The sequence below is a fragment of the Rhinopithecus roxellana genome, chromosome 20, assembly GCF_007565055.1.
Source record: "Rhinopithecus roxellana isolate Shanxi Qingling chromosome 20, ASM756505v1, whole genome shotgun sequence".
NCBI lineage: Eukaryota > Metazoa > Chordata > Mammalia > Primates > Cercopithecidae > Rhinopithecus > Rhinopithecus roxellana.
Genome location: NC_044568.1, coordinates 52,609,401 through 52,624,214, shown reverse-complemented (window position 1 = coordinate 52,624,214; position 14,814 = coordinate 52,609,401). Strand labels below are relative to the sequence as shown.

The 14,814-nt window shown below is 56.0% G+C and overlaps 1 protein-coding gene across 1 annotated transcript in view; it reads left to right on the top strand.

Annotated features, from left to right (window-relative positions):
* Positions 1-5,763: 5,763 nt before the first annotated feature.
* Positions 5,764-14,814, top strand: part of GSE1 (Gse1 coiled-coil protein) — a 314,913-nt gene continuing 305,862 nt past the window's right edge. Inside the window, exon 1 of the mRNA XM_010355618.2 lies at positions 5,764-5,784. The gene's annotated coding sequence lies outside the window, so the exon portion shown is untranslated. The remainder of the gene's footprint in view (positions 5,785-14,814) is intronic.

Here is a 14,814-nt window from a genome sequence, read left to right as displayed (position 1 = left end):
ACAGTACTTTAAATCCAGACCCACTGTGGGCTTGTAATTCCTGGCTGTGGTAGAGAAGGCACAGCACATATGCAGGTTTCAGGGCCTGCTTTTTCAGGGACTGTCGTAAATGTGGCCTTAGAAAGATAAGGAAGGGGGGCCCTTTGCCTCTGTTTGATTACCTGGCTGAGAACCTTTGCCTCCACCTTCAAGATGGTGCTGAGCATGAGATAATCCATATTCACAAAACCCTGTGTGCCTCGCAGCCTTGCCGGTCCATTAATATTGACCAGGCTCCCCTGGGAGCCAGGCCAGCTGCTGACAAAGAAAGGGGGTAAAATCCTTTCACTCCCAGCAAGAGTCACAGTGGTGGGAAGAGCTAGGCCAGGGGAGGGACTGGCACCTGGTTGCCTCTGTTTCTGACACACACAGCTCAGCAGACAGTGGTACCAGGGAACACTGATACCCAGGCCAGGCACTGTTCTAGAACTTTAAAAACTGTGTCAGCTCTCTATTGCTGTATAACAAAGTACTATACGTTTAGCAGCTTGCACCAACACATGTTTATTATCACACAGTTCAATTGGGCCCTCTGCTCTGGGTCTCTCACTGGGCTGCAGATCAAGGTGTTGGCTAGGACACAGTCTCACATGGAGGCTCAACCAGAGAGGAACCAGCCTCCACATTCACTTGGTTTTTTGGCCAGGACGCAGTCTCACTCGGGGGCTCGACCGGAGAAGAACCCACCTCCACACTCACTTGGGTTGTTGGCAGTCAGTATTCATTTGTCTGTGGGACTGAGGGCTGCTACGCACCTTCCTGTACAAGTTTGTGTGTGGATGGCTGGATGTTTTCAGTTCTCTTGGCTGTATGTCTAGGAGTGGAGTTGCTGGGTTGCAAGGTAACCCTATGTTAGACCATTTGATGGACTGCCAGCTGTTTTGTGAAGCAACTGCATCATTTTACGTTCGCATCAAAAGTGTATGAGGGTTTGCACAGTGTTTTCACATTTTGGGGATTAGTTGCTGATGCTTCATCATCAGGAGAGTTCAACTTTAAAAAATGGATTCCCAAAGCCAGAAGTGGTAGCATCCATCTGTAGTCCCAATTACCTGGGAAGCTGAGGGAGGAGGATCACTTGAGTCCAGAAATTCAAGGCCAGCCTGGGCAACACAGCAAGACCCTGTCTCTTAATAAAAACATTTTTAAAAAGAGGATTCCCAGATTCTTCTTGAAAAATCAGAAGATGGCCGGGCGCGGTGGCTCAAGCCTGTAATCCCAGCACTTTGGGAGGCCGAGACGGGCGGATCACGAGGTCAGGAGATCAAGACCATCCTGGCTAACACGTTGAAACCCCGTCTCTACTAAAAAAAACTACAAAAAACTAGCCGGGCGAGGTGGCGGGCGCCTGTAGTCCCAGCTACCCGGGAGGCTGAGGCAGGAGAATGGCGTGAACCCGGGAGGCGGAGCTTGCAGTGAGCTGAGATCCGGCCACAGCACTCCAGCCCGGGTGACAGAGCAAGACTCCGTCTCAAAAAAAAAAAAAAAAAAAAAAAAGAAAAATCAGAAGATCTGTGAAGGTGGGACTCAATTCCATCAAGGCGATACCTGCTGACCCTGGGAAGGGCTGTGGTTGTCTCCTTGCAGTCTTCTCCACTCAGTGCCCTTGCGGAGTTTCCCCTCCTGGCCCCTGCAGGGACGTGTGTTCCAACTCCTGTCCTAGACTGCGAGCCCCTTGAGGCAGAGCGGGAGCCCGTCCAAGCTGCCTTTGCAGGAAGCCCGCTGCCCAGTTGGCTCCATGTCTGAACAATCTCATGTGTGTTCCTGCCTCTGGCGCCTTGTGCAGGTGCCTCCCACACCTGGAATGCTGTCCCTCCTGTTCCCACTCCCTTTCAAATCCTACTCCTCTTGATGGCCCACTTCACATTCCAGCTGCTCCAGGAAGCCCGTGTGGATTTCCCCAACCTTTGCTGACCCCTCCCATCCTCAAACTCCTGTAGTACTTGTCATCTGTGCTCCCATCTCCCCCAGTGGTGTTCCCTCTTGCCATCTTCTGTTCTCTACTGAAAAGCTGTATTTCAGTTGTTTTGTAAGCTGTTTGAGGTTACAGACAACTGCTTCAGGTCAAATGCATATACCTCCAGTTACTGTGTGAGCTCAGACCGCTCAGTTCATCTCTTCCTGCCTCCATGCCTTATTAGAAGGATTAAATATGCTAATCAGTATAAAGCCCTAGATCAGTGCCTGGCACACAGTAGGTGCTCAGTAAAAAGGGTTGTTTTCTCTTTTGTTCCAGTGCTGAGCTGAGCAGAGGGTGAGCCTCACCACAGCTGTGTTTGCTGACTTCTTTCCTTACACTCACAGTCCTGCTTCTGGGAGCCATCTCCACCCCAGGAGGGGCCTCTCAGTTTCTCCCTCTAGCAGAAGCCTGGCCCCTCAGCTCCAGGAGGGACCAGGAGGTGGGCAGGGGTCGAGACTGGGGCATGGCACAGCCCTCCCCTGCACCCCTCCAGCCCATCCCCTGGGGGCTTGAACACAGATGCGGCCCAGCATGACCGGTGCTGCCCCATAAGCCCTCCCTGGCACCAGGAGCCTCTGGGGCTGGCTGGAGCTGCTGTCCGTGCCCCGTCATGGACACAGCAGCTCCAAGCCTTCCTGTCTTTAGCATCACGCTGCAGCATTGCCCGAGATGACTCAGGGCAAGGCTGCGGGAGTGGCTCAGTCCCCAGGGTGGAAACCACCTTGGTATAGGCCCAGGGTACCTGCCGTCCTGATGGGGTTACCCTGGGCCCTGAGTGAGTGGATGAATGAATAAAGTGTGTTGGTCTGAGGTGCCGCCTCCTGGCTCCAGCCTAAGCCGCCGGCATGCCTGTGGGATTTGTGGGGCTGTGGTCTGGCCAGTGTCACCATATGGATCCCATAAATTAAAGCATTCCCGGAAATAAACGGTAAATGTTTATGTCCCTCGCATGCAGAGCTGGTGGAGCCTGCGCTTGCCTGAGGAATTCTGAACCACATCCATCTCACTTAGGCACTTGGGTTTTATAGCACTAATCCCTAAAAGAAAAAAAAAAATAGATCAACAGAAAGTTGCTTTTCCACAACCCCTCCTGTCCCTGGAGCTCATGATTGGGAAGTGGAAGGTCAGCAAGCCTCATGACAGGGGCCTGGTAGCGCAGTTCGTTGTTCAAGTTGGGGGGCTTAGCTCACCACCTCACCGGACGGCAGGCCCTCAGCCTCCCACACCCAGGCCTCTGAAGCCCCTGGCCTGGACTGACCCTGCCTGTGACCCCAGGCTCCTACCAACCCTTCCTGGAAAGGGGATGGGCCAACGAGAGCAGCCCGTCACCAAGACAGAGAGCAGATGCCAACAGCCAGGGCTGAGGGCAGGGAGCAGGGAGCCTTTTAATGGGGACAGAGTTGCTGTGTGAGATGATGAGAAAGTTCTGGAAATGAATGGTGGTAATGGTAACACAACATTGGGAATGTACTCAGTGCACACTTGGAAATGGTCAGAATGGTAAATTTTGTGTTCGGTATGTTTTATGACAATTTTAAAGATTATAGGAAAGTGGCCAGGCGTGGTGGCTCATGCCTGTAATCCCAGCACTCTGGGAGGCAGAAGTGGGCGGCTCACTTGAGGTCAGGAGTTTGAAACCAGTCTGGCCAACATAGTGAAACCCCATCTCTACTGAAAAAAACAAACAGAGTTAGCCGGGCGTGGTGGCAGGCACCTGTCATCCCAGCTACTCTGGAGGCTGAGGCAGGGGAATCACTTGAACACAGGAGGTGGAGGTTGCAGTGAGCTGAGATCACACTACTGCACTCCAGCCTGGGTGACAGAGCGAGACTCCATCTCAAAAAGTTAAAAATAAAGTAAAAAATAAAGATTACAAAAAAGTGAGGGCTGCCGGGCGCGGTGGCTCAAGCCTGTAATCCCAGCACTTTGGGAGGCCGAGACGGGCGGATCACGAGGTCAGGAGATCGAGACCATCCTGGCTAACACGGTGAAACCCCATCTCTACTAAAAAAAAAAATACAAAAAAACTAGCCGGGCGAGGTGGTGGGCGCGGGTAGTCCCAGCTACTCCGGAGGCTGAGGCAGGAGAATAGCGTGAACCTGGGAGGCGGAGCTTGCAGTGAGCTGAGATCCGGCCACTGCACTCCAGCCTGGGCGACAGAGCGAGACCCCGTCTCAAAAAAAAAAAAAAAAAAAAAAAAAAGTGAGGGCTGTGGGAATGGGATGACCCCCTGCAGTGTGGATGGAGATTAACCGTGTTCATCCTTATAGTTATAACTGGTAGTTATTCCAAGTTCCATGCAGAGCTCGGGACAGGTAGGCCCTTAGTAACGGGCAGTTGGCGTCGTCACCGTCAGCATCCCCATCGTCGTCGTCGGCATGGTAGTTCTTGCTCCCCTCGGGACCAGTGAGCCCAGGTGCACACAGCAGGGTGGAGAGGCACGTTTTGCAATTGCTGCAAAAGTGCCCTGAGGCCCCCGCACCCTTGCAGTCCTGGCCTTCACTCGGGTCGGCTCCCTTGTCAGGGGGCAGCACCTGGGGAGGGACACAGTTGTGAATGGTCAGTGGCCAGTGTTGCCTGCTCCCAAAGGGGTCGCACCACTTCTGTGCTCCCTTTGACTCCCCCTGATGCAGGGACCTAGAAGAAATATCTGTGTTAGTAAAGCCACAGGTGAGACCCCAGCCAGCTTGTGGCGGCGTAGAGCTGGTCACCAGGACGTGCACCAGAGCAGGTGCCACCCCACCTGTCCTCCTGCAAGAACTCAAGACATCACAATCACAGCCTTCCTGTGTCCATTTTTAAAATGTATTTGTTTGTTTTTGTAAAGATGGGGTCGCCCGATGTTGCCCAGGCTGCTCTGGAACTCTTAGGTTCAAGTCATCCTCCTGCCTCAGCCTCCCAAAGTGCTGGGATTACAGGCGGGAGCCACCGTGCCTGGCCCTGTATCCAGGTTGTCATGTTGTAATTGAGGCACTCCCGTTGCTCAGAGAGGTGAGGGTCCTGTCTGCTGCTCCCCTGCTGGTAATAACAGCTCAGGGTCGCACCAGGTGCTCAGGGGCCCAATCTGGAAGAGCATCCTCAGCGGGGAGTCGGATGAGGGCCTTTCCCTGATTTGCAGGATGCAGCTGAGATGGTCTGCCCAGGTCTCTGAGCCAAGTGCCAGGCCCCGGGGGTCTCTGGGCAAGGACCACAGAATAAACCTTGTCCCCACCACCACCAGGGGACAGGACAAGGTTGGACCTTTGGGCTTAGCCTCAGGCTCCCTCTTAGATGCTTCTGGGCTCCCTGCAGTGCTGGCCAGCTGCCACAAGGGCTCCAGAAGCTCCAGTTTTGGACGGCCAAGCAGATGGGACTGTATGGGACCCCGGCAGCAGGGGTCCAGCCTGGTGTCACCTAGGCCGGGCTTGCTGGGCAAGGAAGACACTGGCACCAGCCTTACTGAGGACCTGCTCTGCCGTTGCCCCGAGCCAGCCAGTCTGAGTCCCTGATGCCAAGGCCAGGCTGTTGTTAGGGAGGAATGGCACCTACAACCAGAGAGTCCATTCATGTGTCATCCTCTGCAGGCGTGGCCCAGGCTCACCATGTTCACCTCTTTTCCTTTCAGGCTGTTTGTGGATCTCTGGAAGCATCTACAACCACCCACCCTCCCACCCGGGAGTCCGAGCCCCGGCCAGGCGCCCCCACGGAGACCCTGCCCAGAGGCCCCAGGATGGCCCAGGAGCTGAGGCCAGCACAGTGTCTGCAGAGCAGCCGGGAGGAGGATGGACCAGACCTCACTGGTGCAGGTAGATGCCAGCTCTTTTTGTGTCTCTGGGTACTGGACTGGGATGCGGTTGTCCCACCAGGGATGGGGACTCCAAGAGCTGAGTTCAGATACAGTTCTGCCTCGTGTTGTCGACATCCTAGGGGAGAGACCGGGTGCTGGGTCTCCCTTCCTGGAGTTTGGATTTTCTCTTCCATGCTCCTTAGGGCTCCAAAATCGTGGTTTCATCAACATCCCTGGTTCTCGATCCCCTCTCCTGCTATGCTTTCGGGCTGCCTTTGTTTATTTATTTACCTCTACACTCTCTTGTCTTCATGCATTCATTTATTTAAAAAAAAGATGTAATGGATATTCTTGAGTCCAGAGGGGGTCGTTTCTGGGTTTTTGCGGATGTCAACGCACTGTGTCCCGTGTGCACGTGTGTGGTTCTCTTGGGCTGGGCCACAAGGAACCAGGCCGCTGTGTGCGGGAAGATGGCACCGTCGTCTTCCCTCTCCCACTCCCTCCAGCTACAGACGTGCTGTGGACAACACCCCCACCCCAAGGCGTCCTCAGACAGCTCCTGAGGGCTTCTGCATGGTGCTTCCCTGAGGCAAGGCGAGGCTGTGCCCTCCTTGGTTAATTGCGGTGTGTGGAACCCTGAGGCTTTGGCTGCTGGGCCTTGGGGCCTGGGCCAGGTCAGACCCTTTGGCTGGGCTTGGACATTCGGTGACCTCCGTGATGCGTTTTTATGGCCCTGTCCTGAAGCCACCCCTTAGGCCATAGGTTCGTCAGCAAGACCCTCCAGAGGGCTGTGGTCAAGGCTCTATCCCACCTCCATCGCTGCCCTACAGGGTGGGAGACTTGAGACACCCAGCCCAGCCCACCCCTGGTGCCAACCACAGTGAGAGCAGTGGGTCCAATGCACCGCATGTTATTGGGCCGAGCTGGAGAGGAGATGAGCAGACAGGGGACTGCTGGGGGCCTGGGGACAGCTGGCCCATCCCCCAAGCTCTGGACTTTGATCTGGGACCTCCATCTGCAGGACAACCCCAATACCGACCTCTTTCTCATGTGGTAGGCTCTGGTGGAGGGAAGGGGCTGGCCAGGGACTTTAGGGTCACTGAGCCCTCTGAAGGGCTTCCAGACACTGGGAGATGAGGACAGGGTGGTCAGGCCACAAAGCAGGCCAGGCAGGGACTACTGCCCCACCCTGTCTGAGGACCTGCTCTGCTATTGCCTTGAGCCAGCTAAACAGAGTTCCTGATCACAGAGGCCAGGCCATTGTCAGGGAGGAATGGCTAAGAGCCTTGGGCAAGTGAGTTTCCCTGCTCCATGCTTCAGTTTCCTCATTTGGGAAATGGGAAGAAAGCTAATGGGAGTGTCTGGCTCGCGGGGCAGGTGGGGATTAACTCAGCCAGGACCCAGCGTGTTTGTGACAGGCCTTGGTACCCTCAGTGTTCAGGGTGCAGGCTGGAACCAGTGAGTTGTGATTTGTTTGTGATTTCTGATGCTCAGCTCTGGTGGCAGCTCGGGCTGGGTCCACACTCACCTGTCACTCAGGACGTCCCCAGGAGAGGCTCAGTCAGAGGAGGACACCAATGTTCCCCTGTGCCTGGGGCAGGCCGGGTGCCCCTGTTTGGTGATGCGTCCTCCCGGGCCTGGGGGCTCACGGGTCAGTGGAGGGCTCCGAGGAGGAGGCAGCTTGCCTGGTTCTCACTGTTTCTCTCCCACAGCTTTGGGCAGAGTCCTGCCACGGGAGAGGCCTGAGGAAACCAGAGTCCTCCGGAGCAGAACAAGGCCCAGATGGACTCCTAGGTGGAGTTTGGCTGTGGTTGGGGGAGCAGACCCATCCACTTCTTATCTGAGGGACCTTTGGCAAATTAATGAGTCATCCCGAGCCTCTGTCCTCACGTCTGTAAGTGGGAGCCATAATAGGTGTTAGTAGAGCTTTCGTGGCAGCCACGTGAGCTGATGCTTGTAAGATGCTTGAAGAAGTCTGGACGCCGAGGAAGAAGCAAGTCTGCCTTTTCCCCACTCATGCCAGGACACATGTCCTCCTCCACCAGTGAAACAGTGTCCTGCAGGCCAGAGAGGCTGAGCAGTCTGCCTCCACTCACACAGCGCTGAGCGAGGGGGATGGGGCTTGAACCCTGAAGTCTGGCTCCCACACCGAACTCACCCCTGGCACACCAGGCTGCTTCCCTGAGTGCTGGGAGGCTGAGGAGTTTGAGACTGGCCTGGGCCACCCCCAGTTGAAACTCTGTCTCTACAAAAAATACAAAATTTAGCCGGGCATGGTGGCATGTACCTGTGGTCCCAGCTACTCGAGTGGCTAAGGTGGGGGGATCACTTGATTCCAGGAGGTTGAGGCAGCTGCAGTGAGCCATGATTGTACCACCACACCCCAGCCTAGGCAACAGAGCAAGACTCCGTCTCAAAAATATTTGTTTTAATTTAAAAAAAAGTTTAAAAATAATTCAGGAGTTTTCAGAGTGACATTTCCAAAAGGAGCCCTTTTTGGAGACCTTTGGGGATGGGGCTGGTCACTCCTGAGTCCCTGGTCCCAGTGGGCACCAGGTCCCTGGAAAGAACCCTGTCTCATCAGCAGCTCCTTGCTGCGACTCACTGCGTAATAGCGAGGGAAGTTGGGGGCGAGGGCCTGAGAGTCTGGGGGTGCCAAGAAGGGTGCAGAGGTTGTGGAGGACCCCCGTGAGTGTCCCTGCAACAAGGGCTGACCTGGCAAGCCAGGAGCCCCTGCCCTGTGGCTGGGTGGGGGCAGGTGGGGCGGGGCCAGGGCACGAACCTGCGTCTGCCAGCTGCTCCCTGTCAGGCTGCTGCCAAGTCCGGGCAGTTCCCCAGCTAGAGACCCACCAAGAGCATGTCCCGCAGTCAGGCCCCGCCTGGGCAGCCACTGCTGCTCAGAAACGTGACAGTGACTAATGGTTTATTACACACCTGCCACCTCTCATCCGGCAGGCGGGTGGGCGCAGTCTCCTGGGCCCAGCTGTGCACTGCCAGCTGGGCGGCGGGGCGGGTGCAGGGGGAGGGGGCACGTCCAGACACGCAGACGCAGACACAGACACAGACACAGCACGTACACGCAAACACACACAGAGGAAAGCAGACACTCAGAGACATAGCCCACATACACGGCATAGGCACGAGCGCACGCATAGGCCACACACACGCACACAGGCACACACACACAGGAAAGCAGGCACTCGGAGACAGCCCACAGACACAGCATAGGCACGGGTGCACACATAGGCCATACACACACACAGATATGCAGACACACAGGCAGACCCAGCACATACGCAGATACACACACAGAAACGCGTGACGCACACACACCTGCATAGATTTTTCCCAAGCACACGATATACATGTGGATACACAGACTCACAGGCACAGGGCCATATACAGGCAGACACAGAGCCTATCTGCACCGCACACATACCACACACAGCCACACACACAGAAGCCAAACATCCTCACACAAGTGGATACATGCACAGACTCACAAACGCATATACAATACACACATGGAGACATACACAGAGTCCCCCCACAAGCACACAGACACAGGTACAGAGACACACAGAGACAGGCACAGACCCCCCCCCACACACACAAGCACACAGACACACACAGGGGCAGAGACACACAGAGACAGGCACAGACCCCCCCACACACACACAGGTACACACAGGCATCAAGACTGTCTCACACACACATAAGCACACACCACAGAAACACACACAGGACACACATTCCAAATACCCATCCCCACCACAGCCCCGTCTCCCTCTTCCCAGGCCACGGCCCCAGGGGCACTGAGCGCTCTCTGCCCTCTATGTCTCTCTGGCCCCTGCCATGGTGGTCCCACCCTGGCACTGGCTGGGGCAGGGGCCTTTCCCAGTGGTGGGGGTGGCCAGGGCAGGTGGAGGAACTGTAACTGCCCAGGGCAGTCCATTTCTGACCCCCACTTCCCTGGAAATGCCTTGTACATGGGGACAGCAGCTTTTGCCAGGGAAAGGAAGCAGGTACAGGAGGAGCCTGTGCTGAGCTGGGACCTGGGCTGAGTACTCCAGGGAAGCACGTGGCCGTCAGCTGCCTTGGTCTCCCCCAGAAGCAAGGGTTGTGTGTGTTGTGGAAGGCAGTGATGAGTTTTGGTAACACTGGGTTCCCTGCTGTCCCAGACGTCCAGGCCAGCCCACAGAGCTTATCAGACTTGTGTCACTATGGTCAGATGGGGCTACCGCCGTGTCCAGGGTGGGGCCACTCCCGGGCAAAGGCTCCTGGTGGCTGGTCAGGCTCTTACCTTGTGGGCAGCTTTGGTTCCCAGGTGTTGCATTTGCAGTGGCCATCTGGGCAGTGGCCTCTTGCTGGCTGCGGGGAGCACAGCTCCAGGACTGGGGACTCAGCCCTCCTGTGAAGGCCATGGGGACCCCTGGGGCTGGGATTCCTCTGGCAGGCAAGGCCCATTTGGGACTGAGCAGGCATGTCCAGCTGCTGGGAGAAGGGTGCAACCTTGTGATGGGTGTCCTTCCCTCTTGGGGCGGGCGAGCACTCGAGCTCATCTCTTTCCAGTACTCTTCGGCCTTTAGTCAAATGAAGACCCATTTCTCATGTGCCATCGCGTGCAGTATAGAATCTATTGAGAGGACACTGCTAATTTATCACCAGCGGATGGGAACAGGCTTCCCTAGAACAAGTATCTTTGTGTTGTCTGCAGCCACCTTGGGGGAGAAGCAACACTGGTTGGTGATAGGAGGGAGGGGCTTGGACTCAGGTCCAAGTTTCTAAGTCCTAGCATTGCTACTTCCTGGCCATGGAGCCTTCTCAAGGTTCAGGACCTTTCCTGGGCTCTGCTGCTCTGACTACTGAATAGGCATGGTAAAAATAAAATCCTTCTGGTAGCATGGTGTCAGTGATATTGGATGAACACGGAGAAGGCACTGAGGGCTGCCTTGCAGGGCTGTGCAGAGTGCACACTGCACAACTCCAGGGGGCATCCACACACAGCAGAGGAAGGAGGGAGCGAGGGTAATCAAGAGAATGAAAGCACTGAGCTGTTTTCCCACCAGAGGGTGCAGTTGCAAAAGCCTGATTTTCCCATGCTGTGCCTCAGTTTACCCATAGGTACTGTCACCACCAGTTGCCCTCTGTTGGCCACCTGAGGAAAGGAAAGCCAGCCTCTCCCTGTGGTCTGGGACAGTGGGTGGGGCAGGGGAGAAGAGGAGGGGGCTGACAGGGTGGGTGGGAGCTGCTGGAGAAGACACAGCGTGCCCTCCGTCTCTAGCCTCTGGGCCGGCCCAGAAGGTCCCTTCCCTCTGCCTGCTCTTGTGACTTTTGCCTTGCCAGCCACCATGGCAAGGGCTTACTTAGGAAGAGGTCTGTGTTCGTTTTCCATGGCTGCTGTGACAATACCACAAACTTAGTGGCTTAAAACCACACTCATTACTCTTACATGCACACATAGTTCTTACAGTGCTGGAGGTCAGAAGTCTACCGTGGGTCTCACTGTGCAAAAATCCCGATGTGGGCAGGGTCTGTTCCTTCTGGGATCTCCAGGGCAGAATCTGTTCTATGCCTTCTGCGCTTCCTTGACTGGAGGCCACCCGCATTCCTTGATTTGCAGCCCCTCCCTCCACCTTCCAATCCAGCAACGCAGCATCTCTCGGACCCTGCTTCTGGGTCGCACCTCCTTCTCGCTCCTCTTCTCCCGCCTCCCTCTCCTACTTAGAAGGCCCCTGTGACTGCACTGGGCCCACATGGCTAATCCAGGCCTATCTCCCGTCTCAAGGTCAGCTGGTTAGCAACCTTAATCCCCCTTTCCCAGGTAAGGTGGTGCATGCACAGGCTTCAGGGATTGGGATGTAGACATCTTTGGAGCTCATGCTTAGCCTGCAGCCACAGCGTTTATAAAGTCAGCTGCATTAGTCAGGGCAGGCACCCCCGGTGCCATAACAGACAGTCCCGGGGTTCACGGTGGGTCTTCCTGATTGGGTGACTCAGGATCCTGGATTCTCTTCAAGCCATGGTCTCTGCTTCCTCGGGACTTCCAGAGTGCCCTGATGCCCCATCACCAGCGGGCACAGGGAGCAGATACAGGAACACCCCTGGATGCTCTCCCGCTGTGGCCTTGAGGTGACGCGTGCCATTCCTGCCCACTTCCCACTGGCCTAGACCAGCTCTTGCCCCACCCAGACGTGAAGGGAGCAGAACAGCAGCCACTCCCCAGCAGCACTGTCCCTGGCAGAAGGGGCCACGCCCTGCCATTCTGCTGGGCAGTTCGTCCACGGTTCCACCATCCCTGAGATGGCACGAGCCGGAGGCTGTCTGCGCGCTGCCCAGGCGCTTCCCAGTTCTGCATGCCCTCCATGGTTCCTGTGTACTATGGTTCTGAGGCAGCCCCTGGCTGTCTTCGAGGCTGTCTTTGAAGACCTGTCCTCAGGTCCCTGCAGCTGCTCTGGAGGACGGGCCGGGAGCTCTCATCTTCGGGGCAGCCCTTTGCAATCAGTGACTGGCAATTGTGGGGTGGGAAGCCCCTTACTTCTGGAGAGAGGAGCCGCCCACCCTCCAGAGCTCCCCTGGGACAGGGCTGGGGTCCGGCTCTGTCTGAAGTCACCCTTGTATCCTCACACCCGCCCCCAGTCTCCCCGGGAGCCCAGCCTTAGAGATCACGGCATCCTGGTCTCCCTGTCTGCTTCTGAGAAACCCGCCTGAGATAGCACGTGCCCAGGGCCATGGCCTCAGCCCTGTCTGTGCAGACAGCACCTCAGACGCACTCCTCCAGCACTCTGCCTCCACCTTCACCCTCCTCTTTTCCCGGAGGAGAAAGGGGCAGCTGGTTCACCTGGCTCCTCCCAGAAGGTCAAGTTGGGAACACGAAAGAAGGAAGCCAGCAGAGGGCAAGTACAGACAGGCTCATTTCAGAGTGTCGCCTTGGGGTTCAACCCCTCAACCTGCAGCTGAGGATCTCTTGGAGCCTGGGGAGCATCCTTGGGGACCACATTCAGTAGAGGGAACCACAGGGCTGTAAGGGTGCGGCCATGTGCGTTGCCTGGAAGGTGAAGGTTTGTAGAAAGCAAAGGTTTGTAGAAGGTAAAGGTTTATAGTAGCCTACAGCGACTTCATTTCCACTGTCTCTTGTCTAGCCCTGTGTTGAAATCAGTTATTCGTTGGGAGTGACTAGGCTGTGGATGGCTTTTGGTGTGCACACCTGGACTCCCTCTGCCCGAGTTCAAAACCTGGCTCTGCTCCTTTGGAGCTTCTGCTATGTGGCAGATAGCCTCCCTGTGCCTCAGTTTCCCCATGTGTAAAACGGGGATGATGGGGTTTCAAGAATCAGATGCTTGCCTGGCACACGGGAGTGTGTGAGCTGGGCCTGCCCTGGCAGCGAGAGAGAGCTGGTGACCACCAGAAACCCTGGCCCTGGGACGGCTTTTGTCTCTTTTTTGTTGGGCAAATGGGCTCCCAGCCGGGCTCGGGCCTCCATCGCCAGGAAGGCGGGACTGTGCTTGGGTACTTGGCTCTGGCCTCCAGAAGTCCTTGGCAAGCCTTGCCTGTAGCGGCTCCAGTGCCGAGTGCTTTGACACCAGGCGCTCCCAGAGCTCTGCCCCCACTGCCAAGCGGCAGCTGCTCCGGAGGGCACGGGGGGCTGGATTTGGCTGCGGCTTCTCCAGCTCTGCACAGGAGCCCCCCCCACTTCCCTGGCTGTTCTGCACCATGACTGCCTCCTGGCTCCTGTCACCCGCTCTGTCTCAGTCTTTCTTCATAGGTTTCCAGCTGAGCTGGGATCCATAGTCTGTTTCCCTCTCCACGACCAATCTATTTATCTTCTCGGGAACTTCTTGTAATGCTGGGAGTGCAGAGCTTGCAAGTCGGGGCAGGAAGCTTTAGAAGCCCAGGCAGCCTTGAGAGGCTGTTTGCTTGTAAGTGGATCTCTCCCCAGGAGCCTCTTGGAATATTTAGCAGGGACTTACCCATGCTGGGTCTAGAGACCCTCCCGCCCCTCTGCTTCCTGCTCTCCTACTTACTGGGATCTGGTTTCCCTCAGCTGGTTCCCTTGCTAGCATGTGACTCTGTGTGTCTGTCTGTGACTGGTTTAGATTTGTGTGAAATAAAAAAGAAAAGAGAATTTAACTTGGGAAGTTGAAAAAACAATAAACCAAGCGTTGAATAAAAGCAGATCTTTATAACTGGCAAAATTGCTGTTAAGAGGGTCTGTTTACCCTCAATTGGAATTTCTTTCCCAATAAATTGGTGATAAAGATTTTAGATGGAAAAGACGAGATTGGCTGAGTAGCAGGAGTGGCTGTTCTGGAGCTCAGGGTGGGGCGTCCCAGGGGCAGTATCAGGGACCCCAGGGACACAGCCATGTCACCAGGCACAGACCGTTTCTGCAGGGGCCACCGTGCATTGGCCCGCCTGACCACCACCCTGCCGTGGCCTCTGCCCACTCACTGTCCTTCTTTCCCCTCGACCAGTCCAAGCTGATAAACAACTGTCACCGGGGACCGCGGCTGGTCCGTTTGGCACCACTGTGGGTTTACACAGTTTGAAGAGTGCCACCCTTGCCCTCACCTGTGACCTTCTAAGTGGGAGCAGACACCACAGGAGAGCTGGGGATGTCTCCTGGCTTGCGACTTCACCATGGCTCCGATCTGACCGATCTCTGATTGTCTGCCGGCACGGCACGTCCATCTCTGCCGCTACCATGCGGTGTGTGTGCCTTTGTTCACAAGTGTTCATTGAGCACCACCTGTGTGCCAAAGACCATGCTGGGCACAGCAGGGCACACAGCAGACACAACCCCTGCCCCAAGAGCTTTCATTCAACAGGAAGGCAGATAACTCCCAAATGAACAGGTAAAGGAGTGATGCCAGGTGGTGAGAGGGCCATGAAGAAACAGACAGGGGACACAGACACCTGAGGTCGTGGCTTTAGATAGGTGGCCACAGAGGCCTAAGGAGGTGGCATTTGGCAGAGAGTTCCAGGCCAAGCGAAGAGCATGTGCAAGGGCCCTGAGGCTGCCAGTGCCTGGCATGCTTACCCTCACCAT